Source organism: Cryptotermes secundus, unplaced genomic scaffold, assembly GCF_002891405.2.
Source record: "Cryptotermes secundus unplaced genomic scaffold, Csec_1.0 scaffold777, whole genome shotgun sequence".
NCBI lineage: Eukaryota > Metazoa > Arthropoda > Insecta > Blattodea > Kalotermitidae > Cryptotermes > Cryptotermes secundus.
This window is the reverse complement of record NW_019743160.1, coordinates 454,394-478,054: the sequence shown is the minus strand read 5'-3', so window position 1 is coordinate 478,054 and position 23,661 is coordinate 454,394. Positions and strand designations below refer to the sequence as shown.

The 23,661-nt window shown below is 39.0% G+C and overlaps 1 protein-coding gene across 3 annotated transcripts in view; it reads left to right on the top strand.

Annotated features, from left to right (window-relative positions):
* Positions 1–23,661, top strand: part of LOC111873950 — a gene marked incomplete at its 3' end in the record, with an annotated part of 781,441 nt that overhangs the window by 307,191 nt on the left and 450,589 nt on the right. The window contains 1 exon segment of one of the 3 annotated variants that reach the window (XM_033755286.1): positions 17,266–17,356. 3 annotated transcript variants of the gene reach the window in all.

Here is a 23,661-nt window from a genome sequence, read left to right as displayed (position 1 = left end):
AATTAATTTATTGTTTACTTACTGTTCTAATAGATATTTAATAAAACTATTAATGAATTATGAATTGAAAAGGACACAAAAAGAAATTGCCGTGGTCTACTATAAGATAGAATCCCGGCATTTGTATAGATGTCTACAGTAGAGATAGCCAGCCCCCGAGTCGATATTCGAACCCGTGACCTTCAAAATACGAAATGAGTATGGTAGCAAGTGGACGGCGACGTTCGTTAACTCACATATAAAATATGGATATGAGAAATTTAATTGCGTGAAAATAGAAAATTACTTTTCATTATACCACATAGAGATAAGACGTAATGACATATTGAGTTATATATTGGTACAGGCATATACCATCTTCGTATTCAGCAAACATTCTTTCGTACTAAAATTCCTTGCTTGCCTGCATTCTGCAATTGTTTTGTATCTTCAGAAGAGCCTCGAAACTGAGAGAAAATATTACTTAATTACAAGAACTCTCACAACTCCAAAAAGCTTTAGACCCGATTATTAATCCTTACTTTTATTTAGTTCAAAATATGTGGTGTGTTTCTTCTTCCGAATACGACTTTAGTATAAGCATGAATGGTGTCACAGAAACATGCTGACATGCTGATATCACACCCACACGTTTATAGAATCAGAATGGATTGGTCACTTCTGTGCTCCTTCGGTGGGTTCTCTTTATCAGCTTTAAAATATTAGCATTCAAGGAACTGCTACAAAATATACGGTGATCATTTTTGCCAATGGGAATATATGTATATTCATGAGATTGTCATTAAAGGTAGAGGTAGAATTGTTCCTGTACTTAAGTAATTAAACATTACGCCATGAAGATACATGAAGGAGTGGATGTATAGATCCATATTTTCTTGACCTCGGCACTAATAGGAGGTGAGTGGTCAGCTTCACGCCCCGGCCGCTTTATCCACGGGGGAAAGAGCCCCCGGTACCTTTTGGATAGGAGGTTAGGTGGACCCCAGAGCCGGTCTGGATGATTTGGTGAAGAGAAAATTCTTGATTCTACCGGGACTTGAATTCCAACTTCTCGGTCGTCCAGCCTGTAATTAGTCGCTATACCGACTGCGCCATCATGAGACTGTCATTAGGAATAGTAACTTAATTCTTAAAGCGGTGTTTTATCTTTATGAAACTCGGGGAAGAAGTGCACTTTATGAGTTCTGAAATCTCAGCAAGACTTGTCAGCATGTATTGACTTCACTGCATTTCGTCGTGGACACTTCTGTAACTCAATTCCATGTGGCATTTGACTGGCTCAGTATGAACCTAGTTCCCTTTCTTGATTAACAACATGGCAAACATCAGTTCATCAAAGTGTTCCTCAGAAATAGTAAATAATCCAAAGATTCGACACCATTAACACCAATTTGTAGCCGCGCCATAGCTCATGCGGTTAGTCGCTGGCTTCCCACCACGGCGGCCCGGGTTCGATTCCGGGTCTGGTCAAGTGGGATTTGTGGTGGACAAAGTGGCGCTGTGGCAGGTTTTCTCCGAGTACTTCGGTTTCCCCTGCCATTCTTCATTCCAACCAATTGCTCCACAATCACCCTCACCTATCATCTGGGGCTGGTACAATAGGCCAGAAGTGGCCGCAGTACAAGGGACTTAGTCCCACCCCACAAGCAAAAAGAAAACACCAATTTGTACTGCTGGCTGAATCCTCTACCCTTCAGTCTTTTTCATGCTTTCAGAGTTCACATATCCCAAACCTGTTTGAATTTTCTTCTATTAGCTTTCGAGATGAAAAGAAATCTCTTTGCATTCCTTGTCTTCTTCGTCAGACCTACAAAATACTTCAAAAGTATAAGCAATATGTGAAGCATAAGAAGAAAGTACGCATTCGCTTAAATATTGCCTGTCCACTTTACATTCGCGTCCTGTCGACCAGGATTGTTTCCAGAATCGCTGCAGGAGAACTTCTTACGTAAAACAGAGAAGTTGTGTTCAAGAAAGCAAGACAATAAAAGGGCATGTTATCCTTTACTACTGCCATATAAAACTTCTCCATATAGTGAAATAAACGGTAGAGTCGCTATTTAATTCCCTTTCGCAGAAGAAGATTTCAGAAAGAGAAATAGAAGAGTCCATGCTGGAGACTTCTTGCACAGAGCTTTCTCTAAGCGGCTCATTAAATTCATTATAAGAGTGCAGATCACAAACTGGATTTACAATCGGATTGCACATTCTCTGCAGCTTGAAAAATAGTTCTCTGAGATACGAATCCTCGTCCTTCTGCACTCTAAAAATATCACCTTTGAAACAAAAACCTGTATTTATGTCGCAATAAATATTATGACGTAATGACTGAAGAAGACAACCGTTACTTGGTAAAAACTCGATAAACGCGTATCCGCGTCAACAAATAAGCACGCAACAATGGAAGAATTGTTGGAAGCAGTGTTTTCTATGCAATCCGTGCCAAGGCTACGTAACGAGGACACAAGCCGGCTAGTAACCACCCTGTTCCTGGGGGGGGGGGCTGCCTCTTCAGGCTTGGGGAGTTTATAATCTGGGGCAATAAAATATGGTCGTGAGTTGCGGAGACTCGGACCTGAGAATGACTGCGCTGGCGAGGCCCAGCAGCAATTGTAAACGACAGACCCAGCCTCTCGTCAGAGAGCATGTTACATAAGGACTATAACAGCAAGTGTTCAGTGGGAAAATAAATTTTCTGTCGTGGGTTTCAAGGGGCTTCTCGCCAAGGCGAACTGATGGGCGGTAAACTGACAGTGGCAAAATATCTCTATCTCTGACTGTGTAGTAGCCCGTTAGGCCCCCTGACGTTAATCTTACATTGAATTGATCCCTTTCGTCAATCATGTAAAATATCTCGGTGTAATCTTCGATAAGAGGATTGCATGGAGACTGCACGTAGAAATGACGAAGCCAAGGCCTTCAGAACATTTATTAGAATCTACTCTCCATTCAGATATGAGCGCTCAAGTACCAGCATTAAACTAGCACTCCACAGTAATGACTTATACTTGTCGCGTCTGTGAATTTGCGGCAAACGGAGGAACAGAGACTGAGGATGTTTGAGAACAGGGTGTTGAGGAGAATATTTGGGCTGATGAGAGATGAAGTGACAGGAGGTTGGAGAAAACTGCATAATGAGGAGCTTCATAACTTGTACTCTTCTCCAAGTATAATTAGAATGATCAAGTCAAGGAGGGTGAGGTGGGCAGGGTATGTGGCACGAATGTGGGAGACGAGGAATGCATGTAGGATATTTGTGTGAAAGCCAGAAGGAAATAGACCACTGGGAAGACCAAGGCGTAGGTGGGTGGACAATGTTAAAGTGGGTCTTAGAGAGATAGGATTGGATGATATTAATTGGTTTGATCTGGCTCAGGGTAGGGACTAGTGGAGGGCTCTTGTGAACACGATAATGAACCTTCGGGTTCCATAAAATGCTGGGGAATTCTTGAGTAGCTGCAGAATTGGCGGATCCTCCAGAAAGGCTCAGCTCCATGAGTAAGTAAGTAAGTATGATATATGTACAATATGTACACTTGGCAAAAGGGAAAACTATTCATAAGAGACAAACCCATCCTCTCGTCAGTAAGGATGTTACATAAGGACTATGACCACAAGGGTTCAGTCGAAAAAAAAATCTGTGGCCGAGAGCCTCAAGCATTTTGGCGCCAAGAAGAACTGACTGGCGATAAACCGCCAATCTTAAATTAACTCTCATCCTGACTCCTGACCAGTAGCCCGTGTTGGAGGCGGGTTGGAATCCGTGCAGCGTAGCCCTGCTAGTCATAGTAGGGGACGAAAATGAAACTCAGTGCTTGAAGTTATAACTGGACCACATCTTTTCCTAGGGGACCTGGCCCTCAATGTTGAGGAAGTCTTGAATCTGAAACAGTAAATATGTTCGTGATTCCCACGAAACTCGGACCCCAGAATGACTGCGCTGGCGATGACCGGCAACAATTGTAAACGACAGACCCATCCTGTCGTCAGAGAGGGCGTCTCCCATCAAGAAACCCGAAACTGTCCGACAATAAAAAAAATCTGGTCTTGGGTCTCAGATGGGGCTTGAAACCAAGATAGACTGGCCGACTAACCGTTAGTCGTAACATAAATTTGACTTAACTTTGACTAATAGTTAGCTGAGAAATAGTTTCTATCATGAGTTAGTTGCGAGCCAGTCGCCATCCAGTGAGGGCGTGAGCGCGAATAATCATTGTTGGCGGGCCATTACAAGGCAGCAACTGGTGAAGAGAGAGGCTTTTATGTGTACTGTAGTACTGTGATTTGTGGAGTGCATAGATGTGTGAAACGGTTGCAGTTAATTGTAGTTACGGGTTATAAATCCAATTGCCAATCCAAACCCCATGTTTAGTCACTAACACGTGACAGTATATATTTGAATCAGACTGATATAATATGGGTCCCAGTGTATCAGTTGAAAGGTTATGAATTACGGAAGTTAATGATACCATGTTTCAGAGGCCTCCAAGTAAATAAGTAGGATAATTGAACTTAAGATATGAACTATGTGACCTCGTTATGCACTTCGCACAAGAAGGTACGTGACACAGGGTGAATATAATTATGTTGTCAAGCTGAAGACCATACATGTATCACTATACGAGTATATATTAAATATTGATCTGTCACGAAGCACGTGTAGAAATATCAGCTACAGCAAAATTCTCTATTCGATTCAGGAATTGACAGCACCATGCACTGAACTCCATCTGGGTGTGGCAAGTAACACACAAAGAAGTCTCTAGGTGAATCTTTGAGCTCATGTTTCTCTCGCTGTATTTTACGCTGTTATTTAGTATGCATGGACGTTGGAAAAACGCCTTTACCCGTGGGTCAATGCTCCGTTGTCAGAGAGAAGACATTGACACTTCTGATCCTTACACCAGCACCAGCATCTTCTTCGTGGGTTATTCTGTCCACCTGAAGAGTGTGCTGCTCTCTTGCGATCCTTTAATATACTAAAGTGAGACTGCCGATCACAGTGGCCGCGCCGTCTAAGGCGTGAACCGTCGTCGCTCGCTCAAACACTGGCAAAGTGCGTTCGAATCCCGCTCGAGGCATGGATGTTTTTGTGCGTTTATTCTGTGTGTAGGCAGTGGCCTTGCGACGGGCTGATCACTAGTCCAAGAAGTCCTACCGACTGTGTATAGAACTAAGAAGCTGAAAAAGCGGCCAATTTTCACAAGGGCTGTAGAGCGTAGATAGATAGACAGATAGATAGCAATCAGACATATAGGTAGATAAATAGAGAGACAGGTAGACAGATAGACTTGTAAGAATTACGAATTAAAGATTATACAATTTTGTCATCCGTCTCTATGTATAATTTCCTCTAAGATGGATTAAATTTCTTAGATATAGCCACCATTTTCGCGCAGTAGCCATGTTTGTTAAAGTAAGAACAATACTTGAACGTGTTATGAGTCTGAATAAAACTCCATACTTACTCCTACCTCAAAGGTTCTATGGTCCCCGTGATTACACTGTTGATGACAGGAAATTAATGAGCACGATTGTGAAGTGGCATAATGTCTATAAATAATTTTATACGTCCAAACTTCATTAGATCGCTACACGCAAGGACACAGACAGACGAACACGATACACACCGTATACCTATAGTTTCTTGAACAGTAAAGAAAGTGTGTTTACATTCGGTTCTTAACTCCAAAAAACATCAGATAAGAAGTTAGTTGGTGGTGTTTTGGAAAAATAATTGTTTTGGGGTCTGGAAAAACAGATCAACTACTGTAGGCATAAAAGTATACTTTTTATTTTTGAGGCAAGTGGTGCGCTCACGTAAGTAGTTTATCACTGCGCCGTAACAAGTTCACATATCCATGTAACATACCTCTTTCAATTGAATTGCTGTAAAGTGGACAGGGAGGATATCTGTCATAAATGCAACAGAGGTGTCTGTGTAATTACAAATGCATTTCAACAGTAAATGCTATTCACTCCCGTTTATTGGTTTACAGTCGCAAGAGACGTGATGAATATGCCTATACGTTCTAGAACAATGTTACTGTAGAGCTTCCAATCAATTTGCATAAACTCACGATAAATTAACCCAGGTTACTACGCCCAACCGCATTCTGGGGTTCACTTCTCCGTCCTTAACGTAGGGCTGGATTTGCCTTACCATCACATAAGGCTAAAAGTTACTGGCACTGTTCCAATTCTAGTTTACGTCTCACAGAATTTAATCTTAATACTAAATGGAAGGAACCATGAGTAGATTCTGCAAATCGGGGACCTCTGGGTTTATTCAGTTATCAAGTCATAGCCATGTCCTATCTGAACACATAGGGGTCTGAACCTGGTCTGATCACATGTGAAAATCGGAAATCCTCTTTCTAGTACAATTGAGTTCTTGAGAAATTTGTTGGGACTCGTGTACAAACTTTTTCCCCCTTGGCACTACAGCCCCAGTGGGCCTAGGCCTACCTTCATGAACTTCTCCGTTCACTTCGGTTTTTCTAGACCTTAGACATACGATAGGACTCCTTGGGCTGGTGATCAGCTCGTCGCGAGGCCTCTACCTGTACACAAACACAGAAAAACTCACACAAACATCCATGCCCTGAGTGGGATTCGAACCCACGATCCGGCTTCCGAGCAAGCGAAGACAATGCACGCCTTAGACCCCTCGGCTACCGTGACCGGCGTACAAACTTGTAGTAGCTGCATATTTCTTGAATAAAGTTGTTCTTATGCTTAACTAATTAAGCACTACGCCGTGAAGACGTGTGTGGGGTGGGTGTACAGACCACATTTTCTTGACCTCGGCACTAGTTGGAGGTGAGTGGTCAGTTTCACGCCCCGGCCGCTTTACCCTACGGTACCCATTGTATAGGAGCTTGGGTGGACCTCAGAGCCGGTCTGGATGATTGGAGAAATGAAAATTCTTGACACTACCGGGATTGGAACTCCGACCCCTCCGTCATCCAGCCCATAGCCAGTCGCTATACCGACTACGCTACCCAGCTTGTCTGAATATATTCTTTATTATATTGGAACCATAGTTTTCTTTATATCTAATTTCTTGCAGATCTGCATACCTGACATGGCTATTCAACACTCATGATATTACACTACAGAGTGATATACTGACGTATATTCTCCACTTCGATATAACGGCATTTATCCTAACAAAATATATTCTTAAAATTCTGCATCAGTTTCTCTCGGATGAACTGTTTCTGGGGAATGTGATAAAGTTACTTGTGACATTTGTGTGTAGTGCATATTGTTACCAACATTTGAGTACAAAACTTGGTACGGATCTGCAGTTACATCGGAATTCAGAGATTTTTTTAAACGAAGCAGTAGAGGTAATATGTTGAAAGGCAAAGTTAACCTCTAAATACTGTTAAGTGTAGGGGGCGGAAATAACGGGCTCCAAATTGGATGATTGGATTCAATAACGATTTCTTTTACAATCACTCTTAATCACCAACAGTTTACAATAATTCGCCAAACGTCTTCCGAATCTTCTTTCACGAGTCATCATTAGGTAACGTCTCAGAGATGGCAGTGGAGGTGCGTGACTGTGTAGAAGTCGGTCTGTTAGTTCAATATTGAACTCAGTAGCGAGGAATGTTACGGAACATTATTCGCCTGAAATCTTCAGGTTTCAAATAAATTTATCAAATAATTCTAGGAACCATCACCTAGAAAGAAAACTCTCTCTCCCATGGCAACTTAAGATTGGAAACTCCGCTCCTGTCGGTGTACAGAGAACTGGAAAGTAAGGCTGGAAGCACAAAAATTTTAATTTGAAGTTTTCTTCGAATGTTTTCAAATTACTTTATTTCCTAAACTTTGTCATCATTGCAAGAATTGTATTTTATTCTTCTTTCTAATATCATGATAACCGAATTCTTAACGTTTAAAAATTACTTAATTAGGCCCATACAAATTACTCACCAATTTTCCGATTAATTAAATTTTAATGCGTCATGGTCTACGAGAAACTTTATAGTAGCTAAACACATAACTGCAGGGAGTAATAAATTTAAGGTAAATTGATTTTTTGGATATCTTATACATAATATAACGGTTGCAAAAAGAATATGTAGAACAATTTGAGGTGTAAATAGTTGTTTCATCAATGAAAAACTTAAATAGTTCCGTTCAGTGTGACTAGTTAAGATTTTCTTATTTCAATTATTCACGCCCTTACATGTTTCGGTCTTCAGACACCATCTTCAGAGGGACACCTTTACATCAATACAGTTAGAAGCCATTATTACAGTACATGTTCTAAAAGTTAAAATATATACACACAATATAAATAATATACAATTGGCTGTAAAATCTAAAGTCTTTACAACTACACCGGCTGTTCCAATACATTAAAATATTTATAGTTAGTTTGTTAAGATTCTATTGGAATTCGTAAACCAAGCGGGTTCATGTCGTCCCTCTTAGTATTTCTTTTGACGGGGGCCGAATGTGTGCCCCCTTATCGTTCTCGAGAAGACGGTTCTGCAAATATATTATGGGTATATTGTATTATTTCATTAATCCTATTATGTTTTCAAAAACTTTTTTTATTTCGTCCTACCTTTGTTGCTTCCTCTGTAGTTCTATTTCATTCATTCATTCATTCATCAATGGCTCTAGTGCCCTTTGTTGGATCTGACCTCTTCTTCATTTCCGTAATCTTCTTTACAAAGACGGTAGGACTCCTTGGACGATTGGTCAGCCTGTAGCAAGGCCGCTACCTACACACAGGACAACACACACACAGATATCATGCCCTGAGTGGGTTTCTGACCCATGATCGCAGCATTCGAGCAAGCGCATACAGGTCATACCTCGGACTGCACAGCCATTGTAATCTGCATATTTTATTTCAGCGCGGAATATTTCCACTCACAGCTGGTTGAACGTGGCTGTGGGCACATAGAACCTCTTTCTTGCTTACCTCCATGTTTACCTTCCAAACATCACAAGTTTATGTATTTCAGTTAGTTCTGAAAATCCGTTTAAAAAAGGGGTAATGGCCGCGAGTAATTGGGACACAGTGGGTGTACAAACAGACTTGCATAAAATGGAACCTGTTTTAAAGGGAAACAAAGCTTTTCAGAAAATTTCTATGACATCGAGAATGAAGAGTGAGGAATGGTGTAAAATACTTATAAAATACGGGAAAGAATGCAGCAGAAGAAAAGAGAAAATATAAAATATCCGACTTTCCGTTCACATAAATTTATTGCAGGAAGTTAAGCAGAGAAGAAATATCCCTTTCATAAAGGGAAAGGACTTTGCTCTTACGGACAGAAAACTTTATTTAAAATTTTCAGAATGAAGAAACAAAAGAAGAAAATATGTACTGATTAGTAATAGTGTATATAGTTACATTGTACGGCCTTCAGACTTTTGACTGTAAATCTAGATACTTTCGAGGTGATAAAGATAAATGAGATATGCACACAGGAAAATTTTAATTTATAAAATAACACCGGATACGACTTAAAATGATAGATTTATTAGCACAACAGCTGCGTCAGAGAACTGGGACGAATAGTGTGTACAAGGGACATAAAACTTGTACATTAGAAATGATTTCATAATAAGCAAGATAATTCACCAATATCCTTAGTGTAATGCCACAGTATGTTCACTCTTGGTGTAATATTAGGTGAACTTGGTTATAACTGGAATGTAGGGTCTTTTAGAGTTTAGAAAATTAAATTGAATATTCTGCCACGTCTAAAGGAGACATTGCGTTCCGTTCTTCCTATGTTGGATAATATGTTACACAAGTCCATGATTTATTCTGACGGTCTTACAGTGCATATATTTATTTACCTTACTCTTCTCTCTTGCACTACATGTTTCGGCACTAAAGTGCCATCTTCAGGTGCTTTTCGATGTACGTCGTACTACTTCATTGCATGCCCTGTTGTCTTTATACTAATATAACTAAAATATATATTCGTCATATATATTGATAAATTTTAAATATTAAAAATATTAAAGCTGTTCAGGATTTGTCATCCTTATGTCGTATCTCAGTACGCGAGTCACACCTATCTTCTTCTGTCGGAGTATTCTTCCTACTTTCATGTGTGTATTGTGCTTTGTGTTGTGTCTCGCTCCTGTGACTGCGTGTGTTATATGTTACACAAGTTAATTGTGAGGTGGATGTAGACTTAACAAATATCGCTCTCTGTTGCTCAGGCAAGAGCACAACAAAATATTCTGTACTGATATGCACTGAATCGTTTCATAGAATTTTGAGGTGATAGTAATGTTAATCCCATCAACAGAGCATACATATATTCCGTGATATCTCAAAGTAGTTCTCTGTTCCACCTCAAGGAATTTTGTTATAGGGCGCAGAGAAACCCCAATATTACAAACCATAACGCCCATAAATTTGACGGAAATAAATGTCTACAAGTCGGGACTTGTTGGACAGGAAGCCTTAAATCTCGCTTAATTTAGGACGAAGAAAAACGCTCTAAAATTCTTGCAGTAGAATGATATCCAAACCGAATCCATTGCTAATAAATGTGTGGCAATGTGTTACGGAGCCCTCAAACTGCCAGCTGCCACTCAAATTGTCAACAAGAAAACCGGAAGCAGTGACATAAGGAAAGGCCAGATTTATATATTACTTATCACCCATGAGACTGTTGCGGAATCGTTAGAACTAACATGCAAACCACAAAATATTTATTATACCCACGAGGATGGACTGCAGGACTATAACCCCCCCCCAAAAAATGATAGAGGAGCGAGGTACTAAAATAATACAACTCTCGAATGCATGGAAGTGCGTGTGACTCGTTGCAGTGCCGCTGGGAACTTCATGTCCCTCTTTGTGATTTCCAAAGGCAAGAGAAAGAAGAAAGAATTTTGTGATGCAATGCCGCGTGGAACATTCGTGAAAATATCAGGAAGTGGCAACATGAACCCGGAACATTTTACCCCCTGGCGTCAGCATTTCCACTTGTATCGATTTTCAGAACCTGTTATTCTTCATGTCCACGACTCTCATGTCAGCAATGAAAAAGTCATGTCTCTTTCAGACGCAAACTTCATCCACTTTTATGCGTAATAGAATGCATCTCACCGCGCAGTTCATGCAGCCATTCAACAGATTCTTGTTCTAGTTTATGAAGTCCGTGTCTAATCACGCCTGTGACACGTGGATAAGAAGGGAAACCTCTTCTTTGAACCATGGACAAAGCCAGTAACAGCCAACAATGAAAACAGTGGACCCAGAGCATGAGGTCTGCACCCGTTGGCTGAGAATGTGTTTCCGAAAGCATTAGTATTATTCATGAAACCTTAAATAGAAATGAGTTGTAACAGGAAGCCTAATTGCAGACCAGTCTCAAGAGAGCTGTCCAGAGTAATCACCCAAATTGAAAATATGGCGAAAGACAATTATGAGATAATGGCTGCCATTGAAAGTGAACAGCAACAGCAGTGAAAAAGTTATTGAAAGTGCGGGAGTGACTGTTATAATAGAAATCGCAAATATTTTTCGGGTGCTAATTTAAAGTGCCAGGCTTAGTATAACTAGATCGACTTGGTGGAAAACGGAAGAAAATACTTTTTTTTTTTTCAAATCTTGTGTGTATGTTGACAAAACGTCTTCCTACAGGATAAATAATAATACTGCAGTGTAATATAGCACTAGTATAATATACCTCCACAATTACTCAGTTATATTTAAAACTTGTGTCCATCAGCTCTGTTCAACAAACCCATTACTAGACTTGGTTAAACATTTACAGGTCAAATAGTTATTACAATAAATTTAAGCTGTAAAATAAAGTTTTCTCTCTCATGGTCTATTGTTTCAAGAAAGCTTAAATTGACACGAGGGAATTAAAATAAATTATTTTCCTCTCTTCACATTCAAAAATGAAATTCAATCTGAAAGTGTCAAGCAGACACTGACTCACGTTATATGGCTAAATTCAATTTTCAGTTGCTCATTAATAACAGAAGTTTCAGGATTACTGTTCGAGAACTTGTAAGACATTCCTTAGTTGCATTCTTTATCACAGCTGAAACACATAAAACCAGCAACATTGCTGAAGGATTTTCTTCGCTTTGTATTTTCTTTGCAGTATAAGATACGTATCAACTCCCATCGATACACTCATTCAGAGACAACTGGACTGCAGCTCAGTTACATAGCTAATAAATCTGATCTCATTTTCGAGGACAAATGAAACGGCATTCCATCTGTAAAAATTGACATTTCCATGACAGGGAATAAAATTGACAGCTTTTGCTTTAGAGTCTCTTGGATTGAATCTGAAATCCTTGTTTTGTCCTTAAAATCGCTGAGGATTACATTTTTATTCCTTATATTCTTGTGAAATTGTTGTATCTACTTCGGTAAAAATTTCATATTCAATTTCATCCTTCATGCAAATTAAAAGAAGCAAAGGTAGTTGGTTGAGGCATTATGCTACAAGTCGGAAGGTCGCGGGTTCAAGTCCCGATGAGGTCATTGGGTTTTTTTTCAATTGACCTAATCCTTCCGGCCGCACTATGGCCCCGGGTCGACTCAGCCTCTAACAGAAATGAGTACCATGAATTAATTATATAATTTTCCTGGGGAGTAAAGCACGGCCGCNGGAGAGAAGATGTGGAAGTTTAAGTGATGCTCTAGATCAGGCATGTCAAACTCAACTTGTACAGAGGGCCACCTCAGCCCTCTAAATAATAGTCCAGGGCCGCACTTCAAAATAGAAATATATATTAGATTTTGATACTCGTAGTTGATAATTTAATGTTTAATTATAACCTTTATACGTTCATCACAATGTAACATCAGCACCTGTCGCTGTGTGAAAATGAACTGAATGACAATGTACAAGAGACTACCGGACTAGTAGGAAGGTGTATCTTGTCTCAATGGTCACAAAAGTGAAAGTTTGCTAGCAGCCCATTAGACAATGGCTGGGGGTTTGCAAGCTAGTCTTGAAGGTAGAAATCCCTTGCACTTGTCCGTCAGTTGCCACCCTCCTTCCATTCTTACTACGCCTCCAAAAGGGATTCTTGGAAATACTTGGGATGGTGAGGCTGTGTGAATTTTAGTGCATTAGCCTTCTGAAATACAATAGTTTGTCCTTCACGAACTTTACAAACCGTTAGTTGGACAAACCCTTCTGCAATTCTCAGAGTCACTTTTCCTGCAGCCTGCTAATTTATGTCTGCGTGAGACTTCTTGTCTTCTGGTCTGTTGGAAAATTGTCTCTACAAAAAATATTTCTACTAAAATTTTAATATTGATTTTAATATCAATTAGCTCTAAAAGTTGAAGGGCCACACTTTGTGGCTATGGGGGCCGCATGTTTGGCACGGCTGGTCTAGATAATGTGGGACCCTCAACGTCTCACAACCGTATGGGCCTTCACAGCATGCTACAGGGATAGCTTTACTTTTTACTTTACTTACTAAATGTGCCTAAACACATTTTACATAGCAGCTTACAACATGTAATAAATAGAACGGTTTGATACAGCCATTTCGCAATCCCGCATAGTGGGTTGCAGTGACGCCCCAATAATTCTTATATAATCAGGTGTCGCCCTCCGGAGTCAGTAACTCAAATTACTTATTTCCGCTTTGCGAAACGTTCGGTAAGTTTACTTTCTGGGCACTGCGGAATTGGCTGCACTGCGAAGTTAGATGAGTTTTCCTTAATGTACAATATTCTTATTTTCTAAAAATAAGTATTTACTCTTTTTAATGGAACCTATCTGTAATGAAAAATGTGTTTGGATTCTTTAGGATTCCTTTATAAACAAGTCTTTCTGCATTTGAATTTATTGTAAAGAAAGTGGAAAGAGGCATTAAAAAAGATACGTTTTGGAGCAAAGTTTCTTTTTCTGTTTAACCCTTTATATTTTTCCATATTATATCTAGCGAACTGTTTGTTTACGCCATCTGTACACGCCCTTATTTTTTCTAGATGTTCTTAGGAGTGTAGTACTTCTTTTATGTCCTGTCCTCAGTGTTTCTTTATGTCTCCTTCATTTGACACAGAAACATGCAATGAATTTTATTCAATTTCATGCTGATATTTTCAACTGAAGCACACTCTTTTGCTTGCATTTTCATGGAAACTTTAAATTAAAGTTTGAGGAATGCTACGGATGTTTGCTTAAAGTGTGAAGAGGTGGAAAGAAGCACAACAGCAGAAAAGATTTTTTCTGACATTTTCACATAATAAAGACGCAAAAGGAAGACCGATTTCAAGTTGATAGGGTCTATATTTTTATTAGTCATAAATTGGATATATTTACTAAAACGTATTAATTCATTTTGTGAGAAGAATATGATTACTTTAATAAAACAATATTTACATTTTCTGTTGGTATTGAGAATTATATAGTGTAGGAATTTCCCTTCATGATGCAAATATCGCGACCGAAATTGATCATGTTCGTTGGAAGTGAAGTTTTTTCTATTCTCCATTTTGCAAACAGACCGAGAGGGGAACCAATCCTGTATATAGAAGTTATGTTTTCTCCAATATCCATTTTTCAAACAAACTGAGAAGGAAGCCGATGATGAAAGTGGTGTTTTTTCCCGTTTTTCATTTTCCAAAGAGATGGAGGGCAAAACTGACAAGGTTTGTAGCAAATGGTGATTTCTCTTCCTCATTTTACAGATAGTCTAAGGAGGAAATTGTACCTTGTAAATTCTAGTGTAGCTCCCCTTCCGGTCGATACGACTGGGTCACTTAATTATGACTGTGACTCGCCATGTTTCCTACTGCTTTAATATACGAAATGATGCATCTTAATTGATTGAGAACCTGAGCGGATTCTGTTGAAAAATACATGCACATACTAATACCCGGTTGAATGATAAGCAAGTGAACTGATAGCCAGTCGATTGATAAGCAAGAGAACTGATATCCAGTCGAATGATATGCAGGCAAACTGATATCCGATCCAATGATACGCAAGTGAACTGATACCCGGACGAATGAGACGCAAGAGAACTGATACCCAGTCGAATGATACGTAAGTTAACTGACACCCGGACGAATGAGACGCAAGAAAACTGATACTCAGTCCAAAGATACGCAAGAGAACTGATACCCATTTATTAATACACAAGCGAACTGATACCCAGTCTAAGGATACGCAAGAGAACTGATACCCAGCCCAAAGATACGCAAGAGAACTGACACCCAGTTTATTAATACACAAGCGAACTGATACCCAGTCTAAAGATACGCAAGAGAACTGATACCCAGTCGAATAATACAGGCGAATATCCAGTTGAATAAAACACATAGAAACTAGTAGGCCTATCATGCTGGACAATACGGACGCAAGCTAATGCTCACTCGGCCGACTCAGTTGAATAACACGCGTGGAATAATTAACGTCCAATCTAATAATGTACTTGCCAACTAATAAACGGATTTTGTATGGTTCCGATTGCTGAACCCATACATACAATCAAATCGTTTCCATGACCACAGCAAAAGTAAAGATAATTTCACCGAACTCCTTATTTGTATTTGCAAATTAATTTATTGTCCCGGCATTAGTTATGATTGGATTGTACGATTTTGATTTGTTAAGCCCTTGAATTATGATTTTGAGCTAAGAATGTTTAAATTGAAGTGTTAAGAGTCCAGGTCTGCTATCAACGTCAGTTATTTACGGAGAATTTTTGCTTACACTTCACGACTTTAATGTATATAGGGCAAAATGAATTGCGGCTTAATACATTCTTAATTATGGTACCGCTCTGAGGTTGCCCTGGATAAAGAATTGTTCTCGAAGCGGGTACCGAAAAGAAAGAAAGCTAAAGCCCATTCTGGACTGATCACTGTCCACACTGAAATTTTAGACAATCTTTGCTGTGAAATATTATTACCAAATAAACCTGCTCATGTAGGACTTGTATATCTGGCTGTTATTGTGTGTATGGCCTACTGTTAATGACATTTCCCTTGAAGGCCTGAACAAACACCTATGTTTGTCTAGTCTACTACATATCACACTAAAACGAATGTGTAATATATCAAAGCACTTCTCATTTAGAATATGCCAACGCTCAGTTCGAAAAAATCAGTAACTACATGAAAATAATTATGAGGTGCTTGTCACAAATAATTTGAAAAAAAAAATTAACCTAAATATATATTTCCGCTCGAAACCCTACCATATGTGTAAAATCGAATAACATGTATAGTACATTTATGTGTTCATTCGACACTATTTATCATTCCGAAGAACAGATTTATTATATTTGAAACGGAATGGTGTGGGCGTATATTTTAATCGAATATTGTAAACTGATTAATATTGATTTTGTTATAGTTTCCTTATAGTTTCCATAACCCCTCGGTACGGACCGCACAGAAAACAGTTACTCTATTGTTGCGTGTATTCGTTTACGCGGAAAAACATTTACTCACTTGTTCAATATCAACGGCTGTACACGTCTCTTCTCTGCTTCTCTTTGTCTTCAACGTACGGGGCTGGTTATTCAGAACCTTAAGCTGCAACGATGTCTTGGAGCTCCCTCGCTGGCCAAGAGAGCAGGCCTGCCTTCGTTATGCGCCCTACGTGCCTGAAGTCTCTCCGAGAACTGATGGCTCAAGCGACCTTCCTTATAGTTTCCATAACCCCTCGGTACGGACCGCACAGAAAACACAGTTACTCTATTGTTGCGTGTATTCGTTTACGCGGAAAAACATTTACTCACTTGTACAATATCAGCGGCTGTACACGTCACATCTCGTATCGTAACACCGCCTTTATTGTTCAGTGCCGCCATTATCTAGCAACGGCTGTTTCTCTGCCTCCACAGTTCTTGCTTTGAGCAAATGCGCCACAGTATTTATTTGCTACACATATTCATCATCCAAGATGGCACCACATTTCGCATGGACTAAAGAGAACAGGAATATTAGGGTTGTATAAATTTTCATACAGAAATAAATTTGTCAGCTGACTAATTCTGGAAAGTAATTGACATGAATGGACATTCGTTCAAGTAAATCACAAATCAGAATTGTTAAGGGAGAGAAAATAAGTGCAAATTCATAGGAATTTACACCTATCTCTGTAACACCTGCATGCACAACTGACTCGATAGTGCGAGATTCTGACTGTATAGTTCGTCCTTACCTATTTAAGGATAAACACTGATGATGACGTGATGTGTATTGAGACATAATAGCCAAGTATGATTCAATGCTGAAAGAGTACGGTAGTGTCTGCCTGAGCGCTGGCTACGCCGGACGTGTGGTCAGGCGCGCGTCACGCGTGAGACATGCAAAAGGTCAGCAGGCCAATCAGAGGTGTGGGCACACCTGCCACAGGTAGGCACAACAAATTTTCACTCATTTCCGAAAATATGTAAGAAATAAAATGTTTATTAAGTCTAACACGCTGATCGTAAAAGTGGCAGTAAAAAATTGGTTACAGGCGATTATTTTATTAACCACTTTTTTCTTGCAAGACATGTGGAAGTGTGTGTACATTATTATAGACGTACAATTTGAAATAATGCCATTGTCTAAATTAAAATAAACTTTAAAATGTGTAAGATTTCAGGTGTTCACGGCGGTGACTATGAAGAAAGCAGTCTTCTGGGATTTGGCACCGTGTATATGTGGTGTTAACCGACGTTTCGGAGGAACGTATCACCTCCATCTTCGCCTGCGGATTTCTTATATTTTTCCTTCTACCCTGAAGATAGAGGCGATACGTTCCTCCGAAACGTCGGTTAACACCACGTATACACGGTGCAAAATCCCATGAGACTGCTTTCTTCAAACTTAGAAATAGTTTGTTCAGGGGTATTATAGCGTGTAGTCCATTGAAAATCCACTGATATTTCGGAGGAATATATCAGCTTCGTCTTCAGAGTATGAAACCAGTATGGATCGAGGTAGGGGATACAGAAAGTCCCGTATACATGTCTTCTAAATTTTACAGGCTCTGAACTAAGTAGTACAATTAATTTAATTTAACACGCTAATACCCTTTCTAAAATTATATCTAACTAAAGATCTCCCTGCCGGTCACGGTAGCCGAGCGGTCTAAGTCATGCACTGTCTTCGCTCGCTCGGAAACCGAGATCGTGGGTTCGAATCCCACTCAGGGCATGGATGTTTGTGTGCGTTTTTCTGTGTTTGTCTACAGGTAGAGGCCTTGCGACGAGCTGATCACTCGCCCAAGGAGTCCTACCGTATGGTGTAAGATCTAGTAAAGAGAAGTGAAACGAAGAGTTTCATGGAGGTAGGCCTAGGCCCAAATTGGGGCTGTAGCGCCACAGGAAAAAAAAAAGATCTCCCTAAAGTGCTAAACGTTGTGAGTTCGAATCTCATTAATAACGAACATCTGAATTTCTTACATGTCAGTACAGACATCAGAAGGCATGACGCACAGTGAAATATAGTTGTATTAATAATTTTTTAAAATCAAGTTAAATAGAATAGTTGATATTAGAGAAGTTTCATATGGTTGGTATTTTAAAGTATATAATAATTGACGGTAAATAATTATCATTGACAAGTGAGTATAATAGTATAATGTTACATCAGTTTGTCGAATTATTTTATGTAAAAAATTATTTTAAAATTCAAATTTTATCTCAACTTGGTCAATCTCCACACATCTGTTGTTGTCATGTTGGCAACTTGGTTGTTTAAACAATGCTATATCAAGTGTTGTTGCCTTTGTTATCATTTACTACAGATATAAGAATGACTTTGGCTCAAAAGGAATCTGCAATTTCATTTCTTAAGGCATTAAATATATCCCCAATGGACGAACAGAAGAGGCGCTTAAAAATCAGTTCCTCTGATTGGGTATAAGCATTTTCTTAATTCAAGGTGAACGTAATAAGGCATAATGATGATACTATAATGTGGTGTTACTGACGATAATGACAGCGAAAACCGTAATACGAATGCAGATGTTGAAGCAAGGTAGCAATCACGAAGATATGCAGGAACCTACATGCGTTCGGCTCTGAATGCGAACATAAGTCGTAAAGAATTTTATGTTATTACAACGCTTGGTATAGGTGTGCCATGTTGTAGAGTTCTGCGTCACAGGTATAAAAGGAACAAAGCTAATATATTACACGTACATCTGAGTATACTTGTCAGATGCTGTGTTTAAGAACGTAAGAATCTTGGCTACGGTCTTATGAATGAGACTGAAGACAGGAGTGTCTGCAACATGTAATTACTAGTCTATTCAGGGATATACAACCCGTGTCTTTGCTAGTCGAAATTCAGAAACACTTTATGCATAGGAAATTTTTTATTTTTAAAATTATCAAGAAATTTCCGTAGTATTGCCGGGAAGTGTTATTTATAGGAGATTTAAATATCTCTTACGTACCTGCGCTTAGGTGTGGAAAGTACCGTGTTTTATGAATACCGTAAGTTAATGACTCCTTATATAATTTCCTTATAACTTGTCCAAAAAACACTTCAGATTTCCCAAAATTTTAATATAAAATTCTGACCTAAGGAAAGTAAAATATAAATAAAGAAAAATCCTAAATTACATAATCGATAAAAGATTGTATTCATATCTATTAATAATAATTATCTTTGTGATTATAATATTGTAATTAAAAATATAATACGTAGCAGGCCAGTATGGAAATAAACATGTGTCAGTTACGGTGAATGTTTTCGAAATGGTCAGAAGAAAACAATAGAAAATTACTAAGCACGTCATTCTTATGCATTAAATTTAGATTTTTTGATACTCCTATCATTAATGATCATCTCGAATTATTCTGAAATAATTGCAGAGGTCAGTTCTTTCAGTATACAATTATTTTAATGACATCCAAAGCAATAGGATAAATGCATTGACAAACACGAGAAGGGAAGTTGCATAGTTGCTGTTTCTCTCATGCATCAGGCCAGATGTTTAAAAAGAACAAAAGAAATAAAAATAAATCAGACAAAACAACAATCAAAAATTCAAAAACCTCCGCCGAAACAATAAAAAAGAGGAATAAAAATATATGGAGCAAATCACACATACTGGCAAGCAGAGGACTGATAATCTTTCCGTCAAACTAAAAAGAACAAAAAAAAAAGTAAACCAAAATTATAGTAAAGAGAAGCACTGAAAATTCTCCCGTCATTATTATGAAAATTTAACATGAGAGAGAGTGCCCCTACTCATAACCGACACAAGTTCTTATATACTTGTTATCGACATTTTTATATAAAATATAAAATAATAAATATGTTTGCCTGTAATGTGCATTTTTCCCCCACAGATAAAGTGCACCACAAAATGATTGATCAAATGGTAAAGATGTCGATTTATAACAGGAAGGTTGTAGGTACAAATCTTGGCTTGGGACACCAAATAACCTCACTGAAATTTTTCGTGATTTCCATCTCTTCTTCCAGTGAAACATCGAAATATTCCACTTTCCTCAAAATAGGCTTCCACTGCTTCCTTCAACAACTTTTTCAATCCATTCATTATGACCCAATAATTTATCGCTAAGTAGTATAATTTACTGACAGAGATGTTAAGTATTTAAAATAAATAAAAATATATATAGCCGTAAATATAGTGAAACAATGAGCAGCTTTTGACGAAAGTCTGTATGAAATATATATGTACTTCGGAGGTTAACCCGCAAACAGTTTAATACAGGTTCCTCTAGCAGTACAAATATTTCATATTTCCTAACGTTTGAACAGTGGATAATACTGGAAAAAAAAATATATCTTGAGCATCGGGTATCGCAGAATTCACTTTTGACTATGGCAATCTGCAAGACAAACACTTTCGGCATAATTTGACATTGCAATTGAGGAATCAGGGTGTCAAGGCGTCAAATGTTGTTCAGTGAGGGCCCATAAATTAGTAATCTACAGGCCTATGATTGGATGTGCAAATTTCTTCTCTATGGAAAGTAATACCAATACGAGGATGAAAACATGACGTATTTATCTCAGTTCAGAAACTGAAATGGACGTTAAATCTACGTCAACGAGAAACTTGTGTCAAAAATTCTGCATACCACTTGTTTTTTTAGTTCAGCTTTCACCGTTAGGCCAGTTACGATAGTCTACGAATGACAATTGTTTTCGTCTCCGATTCATGATTTAATTCTAGCTTAATATGCGAAGTGCGCGGAAGAGAACATTTTGTTTTTAACGTAATTTCTTTATTTTCCCACGAATACGCCCTACTCATATCATACAAGCATAAGTTCAAGTGAAGCGATGTTCAAACAATATTTTCTTCGAAAGCGCTCTTTTCAGAATTCCTTTGTAGTAAAAAATAGTGTGCGTAGGCAATGATGTCTGTTCATGAATAACCAGACAAGCGTGGGTTTCCTGCCAAGGGCAGGTAGATGACAACCAAGTTCTCTTGCGCAAAGTAACGTGGTACTCTGTGTGAGGGCGGGCTTATAATCGTCCTTTGCCAGGAATGCAGAAGACATGGGACTGACATTCAATACCGAATTTCTCTCTTCCATATTGTCACTTGTTTGGTTACTATACACAGGGTTTGAATTGGTAATTACATGTATTGAACTCTTAAAACTCGTAACTACAAAGACTCATAGCACTTTCTCCAATTCGCGCACATTACAGTCATCTATGACGCGCCATCTCTCTTGTGTTCGTCTTCATCAGCCGTTGCTAGGTTGCGGATCTCAAGAGTATATATTTCTCAGCTTCCTTTATTCAGTGCCTTTAGACCTCGCTGGCTGGCGACTATCTCGCACCTAGCCCATGACTCCAGCTCACATCCCCGACTGCGACTGGGACTCACAACTATCTCTCAACTTAAAGTTAAATTTATGTTACGAACGACAGCCACTCGGCGAGCCTGTCTTGGTGTAAAGCAGCCATCTGTAGCCCAAGACCAGATTTTTGTTGCTATCAGACTGTTGTTGGGTTGTTGATGTGGGGCACCATTTTTGACGAGAGGACGGATGTCTTTTGTAATTGCTGCTGGCTCTCGCCAGTGCAGTCATTCTAGGGTTCTAGTCCCACTATATTCTTGAAAATATTTTACTGTCTCAAATTCGGAACTCCCCGAACCTGAGGGGGCCAGGTCCCCATATTTATATCCCAAGAAACAAGGTGGCCCAGTTATACTCCTAGGCACTGGGTTCCCTTTTCGTCGCTTTCCGCGACTCGGAGGGCTAGGATAAAGGCATTTGAACCTGCCTCCCAAATCTCAGCAGATTAATGTTCTAGCTATATAGATAGCTTCGGGGAGGACATAGTAGAATAAGCCATTTCCAACAGTTCCTCCATTATTGCTTAACATGTTCGTTTCCGTGGGAATGCTTTTATCGACCGCTCCCAAGCATTGGCCGTCTCTTCTGGCTCCACTATTCTGGTTTCAGCCCTCTTGTCTCAATGTATATTTCCATGAGATTCCAGAGTCTGTGTCAGTCAACACATTTAAAAATCTCTTAGCTTTTGTACAGAATTTCAAATGTGCTTTCATTATAAGTTAATAGATTTACATTTATCATGTTAAAATCTATAGTCCGATTTACTTAAATTTCAAAAGCAAGTTTAGTTTTCAAAATTTGTTTCCATCAAACGTTTACTGCTGTAAGATAGATCCGGGATAGATCAGTCAGTGCGGTGTCTGCTACGGACTGAAAGACTGGGCAAAAACAAATTGATGACGCTGGCATACAATGAAGCTAAGGTAGAGTAAAGTTGTCCTTGTTCTTAGGTGATTAAGCACTGCGCCATGAAGATGTGTCAGCTCCCCCTCAGAATGAATGTCAGTGGTTAACGTATTTACATTAAGTTTTAATCATAAATCACATTGAGATACGTGGCGCAGAAACCACTTTCCACATGGCACAAGGAAATCACGGATCAGTGTCAGTAGAAACGTAATGAAGGGCTGAACGTCTACTCTTGCTCACAGTGCTGGACGGATGTGCCAGAAAAGAAGTTGTGTCATCTTCATGTCCCCGTAGTTTTCCCTGGTACTCATTGCATAAAGTGTTGGGTGGGTCCCAGAGCCGAGCTGGACACTGTGGAGGGAGAAGACTCTATTGCCCCTGCCTGTCCTTATACTGACTGAGCTATTCCAGCACAGATCTCTTATATTAACATCATCAAAGTTATATGCTTCAGAATTGTAAGTGTAGAAGTTAGTGTTCAACCGAATCTGACTAATGCACAAAACATGAAAAAGAAGTGTAGTGTATGAACGGTTATACGCCGAACTACAAATTGTGTTTATATAAAAATAATACACCAAAAATAAGAAATGTAAATCACAGTTGATTTCGTTTTTCTATTTTATCGCTTTCCACAATACCTTTAGTCTGTTAATATTATTAAAGGAAATGAATGTCTTTTATTATGAGATTCATACGAAACACATAAATACGTTATTATATTTAAGCATCCTGTTGCACTCTACACGATAAATGATACAAACTCCGTCCTAAGTGCAAACAATATATATTTATATGTCTTTGATCTTGTTCTTTCTACACTACATGTTTCGGCCTCTATCGGCCATCATCAGGTGTATACTCTTAACGTTGCTGCCACACTGAACCCAGTCTAAAACTTAACATTTAAAAACACAATGTCACATTCTTCGTATTATCAACATCTACATCGTTGATATGTGTCTG